A 12,503-nucleotide genomic window follows, 5' to 3' on the forward strand; every position below is an offset into this window, starting at 1 on the left:
TCTTGCAAATCTCTATGTATCCCTCCTTGACTTGATCGCAGATGGAATTGAAGCGTCTCTTGATGTGCTTGGTTCTCTTGTGAAATCTGGATTCCTTTGCCAAGGCAATTGCACCAGTATTGTCACAAAAGATTTTCATTGGACCCGATGCACTAGGTATTACACCTAGATCGGATATGAACTCCTTCATCCAGACTCCTTCATTTGCTGCATCCGAAGCAGCTATGTACTCCGCTTCACACGTAGATCCCGCCACGACACTCTGCTTGGAACTGCACCAACTGGCAGCTCCACCATTCAATGTAAATACGTATCCGGTTTGTGACTTAGAGTCATTCGGATCAGTGTCAAAGCTTGCATCGAAGTAACCATTTACGACGAGCTCTTTGTCACCTCCATAAACGAGAAACATATCCTTAGTCATTTTCAGGTATTTCAGGATTTTCTTGACCACTGTCCAGTGATCCACTCCTGGATTACTTTGGTACCTCCCTACAAAACTTATAGCAAGGCACACAGCAGGTCTGGTACACTTCATTGCATACATGATAGAACCTATGGCTGAGGCAAAGGGAATGACTTTCATTTTCTCTCTATCTTCTGCAGTGGTTGGGCATTGAGTCTGACTCAACTTCACACCTTGTAACACAAGCAAGAACCCTTTCTTTGAGTGATCCATTTTGAACTTCTTCAAAAATTTAACAAGGTATGTGCTTTGTGAAAGTCCAATTAAGCGCCTTGATGTATCTCTCTAGATCTTGATGCCCAATATGTAAGCAGCTTCACCGAGGTCTTTCATTGAAAAATTCTTATTCAAGTATCCTTTTATGCTATCCAGAAATTATGTATTATTACCAATCAACAATATGTCATCCACATATAATATCAGAAATGCTACAGAGCTCCCACTCACTTTCTTGTAAATACAGGCTTCTCCAAAAGTCTGTATAAAACCATATGCTTTGATCACACTATCAAAGCGTATATTCCAACTCCGAGAGGCTTGAACCAGTCCATAAATGGATCGCTGGAGCTTGCACACTTTGTTATCACCTTTTGGATCGACAAAACCTTCTGGTTGCATCATATACAACTCTTCTTTAAGATACCCATTAAGGAACGTAATTTTGACATCCATTTGCCAAATTTCATAATCATAAAATGCGGAAATTGCTAAAATGATTCGGACAGACTTAAGTATCGCTACGGGTGAGAAGGTCTCATCGTATCAACTCCTTGAACTTGTCGAAAACCTTTTGCAACAAGTCGAGCTTTGTAGACAGTAACATTACCGTCAGCGTCAGTCTTCTTCTTGAAGATCCATTTATTCTCTATGGCTTGCCAATCATCGGGCAAGTCAACCAAAGTCCATACTTTGTTCTCATACATGGATCCCATCTCAGATTTCATGGCCTCAAGCCATTTTGCGGAATCTGGGCTCATCATCACTTCCTCGTAGTTCGTAGGTTCATCATGGTCAAGTAACATAACCTCCAGAACAAGATTGTCGTACCACTCTGGTGCGGACCTTACTCTGGTTGACCTACGAGGTTCAGTAGTAACTTGATCAAAAGTTTCATGATCATCATCATTAGCTTCCTCACTGATTGGTGTAGGAATCACTGGAACTGATTTCTGTGATGAACTACTCTCCAGTAAGGGAGAAGGTACAATTACCTCATCAAGTTCTACTTTCCTCCCACTTACTTCTTTCGAGAGAAACTCCTTCTCTAGAAAGGATCCATTCTTAGCAACGCATATCTTTCCTTTGGATCTGTGATAGAAGTTGTACCCAACTGTCTCCTTTGGGTATCCTATGAACACACATTTCTTCGATTTGGGTTCGAGCTTATCAGGTTGAAGCTTTTTCACATCAGCATCGCAGCCCCAAACTTTAAGAAACGACAACTTGGGTTTCTTGCCAAACCAATGTTCATATGGTGTTGTCTCAACGGATTTAGATGGTGCCCTATTTGACGTGAATGCAGTCGTCTCTAAAGCATAACCCCAAAACGATAGCGGTAACTCAGTAAGAGACATCATAGATCGCACTGTTGGGGAATGTAGTAATTTCAAAAAAAATCCTATGCACACGCAAGATCATGGTGATGCATAGAAACGAGAGGGGAGAGTGTTGTCTATGTACCCTCGTAGACCGTAAGCAGAAGCGTTATGACAACGCGGATGATGTAGTCGTACGTCTTCACGATTGACCGATCCTAGTACCGAAAATACGGCACCTCCGCGATCTGCACACATTTGGCTCGGTGACGTCCCACGAACTCTCGATCTAGCTGAGTGTCGAGGGAGAGCTTCGTCAGCACGACGGTGTTATGACGGTGATGATGATGCTACCATCGCAGGGCTTCGCGTAAGCACTATGATGATATGACCGAGGTGGATTATGGTGGAGGGGGGCACTGCACACGGTTAAAAGATCAATGATCAACTTGTGTGTCTATGGAATGCCCCCTGGCCACGTATATAAAGGATGGAGGGAGGAGGAGGCCGGCCCTCATAGGACACGCCCAAAGTGTGGAGTCCTGTTAGGACTCCCTAGTCCTAGTAGGATTCCACCTCCCACATGGAATGGGAAAAAGGGAACGGAGAAGGAGAAGGAGAAGGAAGGAAGGGGGCGCCCCCTTTCCCTAGTCCAATTCAGACCAGTCCATGGGGAAGGGGCACGGCCATCCTTGAGGCCTTTCTCTCCTTTCCCGTATGGCCGATTAAGGCCCAATACAAATTCCCGTAACTCTCCGGTACTCCGAAAAATACCCGAATCACTCGGAACCTTTCCGATGTCTGAATATAGCCTTCCAATATATCGATCTTTATGTCTTGACCATTTCGAGACTCCTCGTCATGTCCCCGATCTCATCCGGGACTCCAAACAAACTTCGTTCATCAAATCACATAACTCATAATACAAATCGTCACAGAATGTTAAGCGTGCGGACCCTACGGGTTCGAGAACTATGTAGACATGACCGAGACTCGTCTCCAGTCAATAACCAATAGTGGAACCTGGATGCTCATATTGGTTCCTACATATTCTACGAAGGTCTTTATCGGTCAAACCACATAACAACATACGTTGTTCCCTTTGTCATCGCATGTTACTTTCTCGAGATTCGATCGTCGGTATCTCAATACCTAGTTAAATCTTGTTACCGGCAAGTCTCTTTACTCATTCCGTAATGCATCATCCCTCAACTAACTCATTACTCACAATGCTTGCAAGGCTTATAGTGATGTGCATTACCGAGAGGGCCCAGAGATACCTCTCCGATACACGGAGTGACAAATCCTAATCTCGATCTATGCCAACTCAACAAACACCATCGGAGACACCTGTAGAGCATCTTTATAATCACACAGTTACGTTATGATGTTTGATAGCACACAAGGTGTTCCTCCGATATTCAGGAGTTGCACAATCTCATAGTCTGAGGAACATGTATAAGTCATGAAGAAAGCAGTAGCAATGAAACTGTAACGACCATAATGCTAAGCTAACGAATGGGTCTTGTCCATCGCATCATTCTCCTAATGATGTGATCCCGTTTATCAAACGACAACACATGTCTATGGTTAGGAAACATAAGCATCTTTGATAGACAAACTAGTCAAGTAGAGGCATACTAGGGACACTTTGTTTTGTTTATGTATTCACACATGTACTAAGTTTCCAGTTAATACAATTCTAGGATGAATAATAAACATTTATCATGAAATAAGGAAATAAATAATAACTTTATTATTGCCTCTAGGGCATATTTCCTTCATGCACCATATCTAATAAAGTGCGGTTACGACGTTCGGATACACCATTACGCTGTGGTGTTCCATGTGGCGTGAGTTGCGAAACTATTCCACATTGTTTCAAATGAAGACCAAACTTATAACTCAAATATTCACATCCACGATCAGATCATAGAAACTTTATTTTCTTGTTACGATGATTTTCCACTTCACTCTGAAATTCTTTGAACTTTTCAAATGTTTCATATTTATGTTTCATCAAGTAGATATACCCATATATGCTCAAATCATCTATGAAGGTCAGAAAATAAGATACCCGCTGCGAGCCTCAACACTCATTGGACCACATACATCAGTATGTATTATTTCCAACAAGTCAATTGCTCTCTCCATTGCTCCGGAGAACGAAGTCTTAGTCATCTTGCCCATGAGGCATGGTTCACAAGCATCAAGTGATTCATAATCAAGTGATTCCAAAAGCCCATCATCATGGAGTTTCTTCTTGTGCTTTACATCAATATGACATAAACGACAGTGCCACAAATAAGTTGCACTGTCATTATTAAACTTGTATATTTTGGCTTCAATATTATGAATATGTGTATCACTACTATCGAAGTTCAACAAAAATAGACCACTCAACAAGGGTGCATGACCATAAAAGATATCACTCATATAAATAGAACAACCATTATTCTCTGATTTAAATGAATAACTGTCTCGCATCAAACAAGATCCAGATATAATGTTCATGCTCGACGTTGGCACCAAATAACAATTATTTAGGTCTAAAACTAATCCCAACGGTAGATGTAGAGGTAGCGTGCCGATGGCGATCACATCAACTTTGGAACCATTTCCCACGTGCATCGTCACCTCGTCCTTAGCCAATCTTCATTTAATCTGTAGCCCCTGTTTCGAGTTGCAAATATGAGCAACAAAACCAGTATCAAATACCCAGGCGCTACTACGAGCATTAGTAAGGTACACATCAATAACATGTATATCAAATATACCTTTCACTTTTCCATCCTTCTTATCCGCCAAATACTTGGGCAGTTCTGCTTCCAGTGACCAGTCCCTTTGCAGTAGAAGCACTCAGTCTCAGGCTTAGGTCCAGACTTGAGCTTCTTCACTTGAGCAGCAACTTTCTTGCCATTCTTCTTGAAGTTCCCCTTCTTCCCTTTGCCCTTTTCTTGAAACTGGTGGTCTTGTTAAGCATCAACACTTGATGCTCCTTCTTGATTTCTACCTCCGCAGCCTTTAGCATTGCGAAGAGCTTGGGAATTGTCTTATACATCCCTTGCATATTATAGTTCATCACGAAGCTTTTGTAGCTTGGTGGCTGTGATTGAAGAACTATGCCAATGACACTATCATCAGGAAGATTAACTCCCAATTGAGTCAGGTGGTTATGGTACCTAGACATTCTGAGTATATGTTCACTGATAGAACTATTCTCCTCCATCTTGCAGCTATAGAACTTATTGGAGACTTCATATCTCTCAATTCGGGCATTTTCTTGAAATATTAACTTCAACTCCTGGAACATCTCATATGCTCCATGATGTTCAAAACGTTGTTGAAGTCCCGATTCTAAGCCATACAGCATGGCACACTGAACTATCGAGTAGTCATCAGCTTTGCTCTGCCAGACGTTCATAACATCTGGAGTTGCTCCTGCAGCGGGTTTTGCACCTAGCGGTGCTTCTAGGACGTAATTCTTCTGTGCAGCAATGAGGATAATCCTCAAGTTACGGACCCAGTCCGTGTAGTTGCTACCATCATCTTTCAACTTAGCTTTCTCTAGGAACGCATTAAAATTCAAGGGAACGGTAGCACGGGCCATTGATCTACAACAACATAGACATGCAAAATACTATCAGGTACTAAGTTCATGGTAAATTAAAGTTCAATCTAATCATATTACTTAAGAACTCCCACTTAGATAGACATCCCTCTAGTCATCTAAATGATCACGTGATCCATATCAATTAAACCATGTCTGATCATCACGTGAGATGGAGTAGTTTTCAATGGTGAACATCACTATGTTGATCATATCTACTATATGATTCACGTTCGACCTTTCAGTCTCAGTGTTTCGAGGCCATATCTGCATATGCTAGGCTCGTCAAGTTTAACCCGAGTATTCTGCACATGCAAAACTGGCTTGCACCCATTGTATGTGAACGTATAGCTTATCACACCCGATCATCATGTGGTGTCTCGGCACGACGAACTGTAGCAACAGTGCATACTCAGGGAGAACACTTGTACCTTGACATTTAGTGAGGGATCATCTTATAATGCTACCGCCGTACTAAGCAAAATAAGATGCATAAAGGATAAACATCACATGCAATCAAAATAAGTGATATGATATGGCCATCATCATCTTGTGCCTTTGGTCTCCATCTCCAAAGAACTATCATGGTCACCATCGTCACCGACTTGACACCTTGATCTCCATCAAAGCATCGTTGTCATCTCGCCAACTATTGCTTCTACGACTATCGCTACGGCTTAGTGATAAAGTAAAGCAGTTACATGGCGATTGCATTTCATACAATAAAGCGACAACCATAAGGCTCCTGCCAGTTGCCGATAACTTTTACAAAACATGATCATCTCATACAACAATTTATATCTCATCACGTCCTGACCATATCACATCACAACATGCCCTGCAAAAACAAGTTAGACGGCCTCTACTTTGTTGTTGCAAGTTTTACGTGGCTGCTACGGGCTTGTAGCAAGAACCGCTCTTACTTACGCATCAAAACCACAACGATTTTTCGTCAAGTGTGTTGTTTTAACCTTCAACAAGGACCGGGCATAGTCAAACTCGATTCAACTAAAGTTGGAGAAACAGACACCCGCCAGCCACCTGTGTGCAAAGCACGTCGGTAGAACCAGACTCATGAACGGGGTCATGTAATGTCGGTCCGGGCCGCTTCATCCAACAATACCGCCGAATCAAAGTAAGATGTTGCTGGTAAGCAGTATGACTATTATCGCCCACAACTCATTGTGTTCTACTCGTGCATATAACATCTACGCATAGACCAGGCTTGGATGCCACTGTTGGGGAACACAGTATTTCAAAAAAAAATCCTATGATCATGCAAGATCTATCTAGGTGATGCATAACAACGAGAGGGGAGAGTGTGTCCACGTACCCTCATAGATCGAAAGCGGAAGCGTTTAGTAACGCGGTTGATGTAGTCGAACGCCTTTGCGATTCAACCGATCCAAGAACCGAATGTATGGCACCTCCGTGTTCAGCACACGTTCATCTCGATGACGTCCCTCAAGATCTTGATCCAGTTGAGGACGAGGGAGAGTTTCATCAGCACGATGGCGTGTTAACGGTGATGATGAAGTTACCGGCGCAGGGCTTCGCCTAAGCACTACAACAATATGACTGAGGTGTGTAATTGTGGAGGGGGGCACCGCACACAGCTAAGAGAAGACTTGGTGTACCTTTGGGGTGCCCCCTTCCCACGTATATAAAGGGGGGAGGAGAGGAGGCCGGCCATAGGGGGCGCGCGCCATAGGGGAGTCCAACTAGGATTCCCAATCCTAGTTGGAGTCCCCTTCGCGCCATAGGGGAGTCCAACTAGGATTCCCAATCCTAGTTGGAGTCCCCTTCCTTTCCAAGAGAGGGAGAGAGAGGGAAGGAGGAAGAAGGGAGAAGGAAAGAGGGGGTGCCGCCCCCCTCCCTAGTCCAATTTGGACTTGCCAAGGGGGGCGCGGCCTCCCTTGTGTCCCTCCTCTCCTTTCCACTAAGGCCCATGAACTTCCCCGGGGGGTTCCGGTAACCCCCAGTACTCCGAAACTCATCCGAAACGACCCAAACCATTCCGGTGTCCGAATATAACCTTACAATATATGAATCTTTACCTCTCGGCCATTTCGAGACTCCTCGTCATGTCCGTGATCTCATCCGGGACTCCGAACAAACTTCGGTCATCAAATGACATAACTCATAATACAAATCGTCATCGAACATTAAGCATGCGGACCCTACGCGTTCGAGAACTATGTAGACATGACCGAGACACATCTCCGGTCAATAACCAATAGCGGAACCTGAATGCTCATATTGGCTCCTACATATTCTATGAAATCTTTATCGGTCAAACTGCATAACAACATACGTTGTTCCCTTTGTCATCGGTATGTTACTTGCCCGAGATTCGCTCGTCGGTATCATCATACCTAGTTCAATCTCATCACCGGCAAGTCTCTTTTTTCGTTCCGTAATGCATCATCTCGTAACTAACTCATTAGTCACATTGTTTGCAAGGCTCATAGTGATGTGCATTACCGAGAGGGCCCAGAGATACCTCTCCGATACACGGAGTGGCAAATCCTAATCTCGATCTATGCCAACTCAACAAACACAATCAGAGACACATGTAGAGCATCTTTATAATCACCCAGTTACGTTGTGACGTTTAATAGCACACAAGGTGTTCCACCGGTATTCGGGAGTTGCATAATCTCATAGTCATAGGAGCATGTATAAGTCATGAAGAAAGCAATAGCAATAAAACTAAACGATCATAATGCTAAGCTAACGGATGGGTCTTGTCCATCACATCATTCTCTAATGATGTGATCCCGTTCATCAAATGACAACACATGTCTATGGTTAGGAAACTTAACCATCTTTGGTTAACGAGCTAGTCAAGTAGAGGCTTACTAGGGACACTCAGTTTTGTCTATGTATTCACACATGCACTAAGTTTCTGGTTAATACAATTTTAGCATGAATAATAAACATTTATCATGATATAAGGAAATATAAATAACAGCTTTATTATTGCCTCTAGGGCATATTTCCTTTAGTGGGTGGGGAGGAGAGGCAGCTAGAGGCGTCCTAGGGTTGGCCGCCGCCCCCTAGGGGCCTTGCCTTGCCCTGCGCCCCCCTTTCCATGTATGCATGAAGGGGAAGGAAAGAGGGGTGAGGGAAGGAAGTGGGAATCCTAATCCACACTTTCCTTCCCCTTCCCCCCTTTCCTTCTCCTCCTCCTATAGCCTTATAGGGTGCAACCCCTTGTGGGCTGGTGTGTTCCTTAACAAGGCCCATATGGCCCATAGGATTGCCAGGGGTACCCGAAACACCTTCCGATGACCTGATACCCTCCGGAACATTTCCGTGTCCAAATACCATCGTCCTATATATCAATCTTTACCTCTCGACTATTTCGAGACTCCTCGTCATGTCCGTGATCTCATCCAGGACTCCAAACAACATTTAGTGACCAAATCACATAACTCATATAATACTAAATCGTCACCGAACGTTAAGCATGCGGACCCTACAGGTTCGAGAACTATGTAGACATGACCAAGACACCTCTCTGGTCAATAACCAATAGTGGAACCTAGACGCTCATATTGGCTCCTACATATTGTACGGAGATCTTTATCGGTCGAATCGTTATGACAAGATGCGTTATTCACTTTGTCATCGGTATGTTACTTGCCCGAGATTCGATTGTCGGTATCTTCATACCTAGTTCAATCTCGTAACCGACAAGTCTCTTTACTTGCTCCATAATACATCATCCCATAACTAACTTATTATTCACATTGCTTGCAAGGCTTCTTATGATGTGTATTACCGAGCGGGCCCAGAGATACCTCTCCGATACTCGGAGTGGCAAATCCTAATCTCGATCTATGCCAACCCAACAAACACCTTCAGAGATACCTGTAGAGCATCTTTATAATCACTCAATTATGTTGTGACGTTTGATAGCACATAAGGCATTCCTCCGGTATCCAGGAGTTGCATAATCTCATAGTCGAATGAATATGTATTTGACATGAAGAAAGCAATAGCAATAAAAATGAATGATCAACATGCTAAGCTAACGGGTGGGTCTTGTCCATCACATCATTCTCCTAATGATGTGATCCCGTTCATCAAATGACAACACATGTCTATGGTTAGGAAACTTAACCATCTTTGATTAACAAGCTAGTCTAGTAGAGGCTTACTTGGGACACAGTGTTTTGTCTATGTATTCACAAATGTATCAAGTTTCTGGTTAATACAATTCTAGTATGAATAATAAAAATTTATCATGATATAAGGAAATATAAAATAACAACTTTATTATTACCTCTAGGGCATATTTCCTTCACTAGGTCGACCTGATTGCCCTTAGGGCCTCGAGGTACACCGTCCTGCAACAAGAAGAACGAACGAAGAACGAGGAAGAAGAAAACAAGGGGGAGATAACAGTAAAGATAAAAGTTTTAGATTGATTTGTCGATTGTGTGTTGTTCAATCAGCCGTCACCTCTTATCTACTTACAAGGCAGTTGGACTTCCCGTACAAGAAAAGGGCTCCAAATCTCGCCCAAATCCTTACAATATTAACAGAACTCGGATTAGTTATGTCTGAGACAAAAGTTTGATTTTTTGTGTTTCATGGGCCAAATACAAGCGCCCAAAAGAATAGTTACCCGTTTCAACGAGACGAACAACTTTCGTGTTGAACGTTTTTCTATTTGACGCCATCTTGAAGCAGTTTTGGGCTGTTTTCTAAGGTCTACAACAGGAAAATCGTTCGGGTGTCCGGACTCCAATCCGGATGATTGCCCGGATCATCCGGGACCTATCCCAGATCATCGGTTTCGGCTTCAACTTTCTGCTGCCTTCCTGGATGATAGCCAATACGTCCGGGACATTCGTCCGGCCATCGGTTGGATGATCCGGCTCCCCACCTGGATGAGCCGGCCATGTACTGCAGCATCGCACAGTTTTGGTTGCAACTTCCGCATACGATCTTGGATTAAGACAATTTTTATATCAAAATCATCTGTTTCGGTGAGACGAAGAACTTTCATGTTGACATTTTTTTCATCTGAGGCAATCTTAATTTTGTTTCATGACGTTCTTTAATCTGATGTCAACTTTTTTTACACGAGCATCTTTAAGATTGACATAACTTTTGCATCTGAGCTCCGTCTTGGACAATCTCTATATCTATTTCAATCGGCTTGAAGAGAGCCATCCAATGGTGACATTAAATCATAAATTTTACCACATCTTGCTACAGCGTCAAGTCGCTCTTGCAATCATGCCATTTTCGAGCGTCAATAGTCGCAACGGGAGATATCCTCCTAGTCGTTGTCATAATCGGCTTGTAGGCCGGGGTGGCGGGCGTCGTCCTCGAGCCGGAAGGACCTCATCCGCAACGGAGAGCCCGAACAGGAATGCCATCTGTGCCTCCAAGAGCTCCAGCACGCTACAACGCCCATACAACCCCCCCCCCCAGCACGCATTTGCACCGCCTTCGCCTCTCCCTCCCCCCATCAATCATCGGCGATGGCGCTGAGCACAACCTTTGCTACCATCATGCACTCTTGCCGCCAACGCCACGTCTTCAGCGATGCTACCACTAGGACGGCGTCCGGATCTAGTCGGCCTCAGCACCATCTCGAGTCCCATTCTGCCTCACCAGGCACCAAGCAATCTGAGGGAAAGATCGCGGGGAACTGGCCTGGATCCGTTCACCGAGTTGTGCCCGCCGCTCCATCTCGTCGGCAAATCGCCGAGCGGAGTTTGGGTTGGTTGACTCGGGAGGATTGGGGGGAATGAGAGAATCGGTGATGTGAGTGGGAACTGATGGCTGTCGACGAGGGGAAGGAAAAAAATCTATTCATTCAGTTCCCACCTCCCATCGAATGGCCCCAGGAGCTGACGTGGAGCTAGCTTCGCGTTAAGATCCGTGCTGAAAATCCAACGGGAGTCAATGCGTTCGGCGGGAACCCTAAAAAATCTGCGTTCGGTGGTTATCTTTTTCGTTTTTCTTGGTGCGAGGAAGAAACTCAGGGGAGAGGAGGCGTGCGATAGGTGGGGGCGACAGCGGGGTGCCGTGACATTCTGCGTGGGGAAGGGAAACAGGAACCCAAGTCACGTGGGATGACGCGCGCTGCACGAACGGCATGATTGGGGTGCGAGACCAGGTGCTCTTGGAGACGTGGTTTTCTTTTTCAGACGTGCGCTTTTCCACTAAGGGTCGGTTTTTTAGGCGGCTTAAAAAATAAGTTGCCTCTTCCCAATTTAAAAAATAAACCGCTCCTAATTTTGTTGAGACTTCTAAATCAGTTCTCTCATAACTTCATCTTAAAAAAAAGTTCTCTCATAACTAGTTTACAAGTCTCAACGAGTAAGAGAGGCGGCTTATTGAGAAAGCTAGGAAGGAGATGGCTTATTTTTTTTAAGCTGGCAAAAAAACTGGCCCCCTACAGGCATCCGTCCAAGGGCCCTAACAAGCACTGTTTGCTCGCTAAACGTGTCTGTGTTTCTTCTAAATGATCAGGAACAGCCGACATCAAATCCATTTAATTAGTCAGCAGTGCTATCAAGGTTGGAAAAAACGGTAGGCGTAAGCGAGGCGGTTGGCCTTCGCCTAGTGCCTAGGCGGTGCTTAGGCGCCCTAGGTGCGTCCTAGATGGTAATATAATTTTTAATATCAGATGTATCTGCGGTCATTATATGTGTATTATATTAACATAAATAATCTGCTACCCATGGTGGTAGCTACGCACGGCCCCAATTTTTATCTCTAATTGTTTTGATAAATTATTTTGGACTATGAAAAATAACTCTATAACAAAAATATTGTGACTTCGAACCAACCAGACTCGCAAACAAACAATTATGCCAAAAAGACAAGCAAAAAGACCGAAAGGAGTGAGAAAAGGCCCTTTCTA

Source organism: Triticum dicoccoides, chromosome 5A (assembly GCF_002162155.2).
Source record: "Triticum dicoccoides isolate Atlit2015 ecotype Zavitan chromosome 5A, WEW_v2.0, whole genome shotgun sequence".
Taxonomy (NCBI): Eukaryota; Viridiplantae; Streptophyta; class Magnoliopsida; order Poales; family Poaceae; genus Triticum; species Triticum dicoccoides.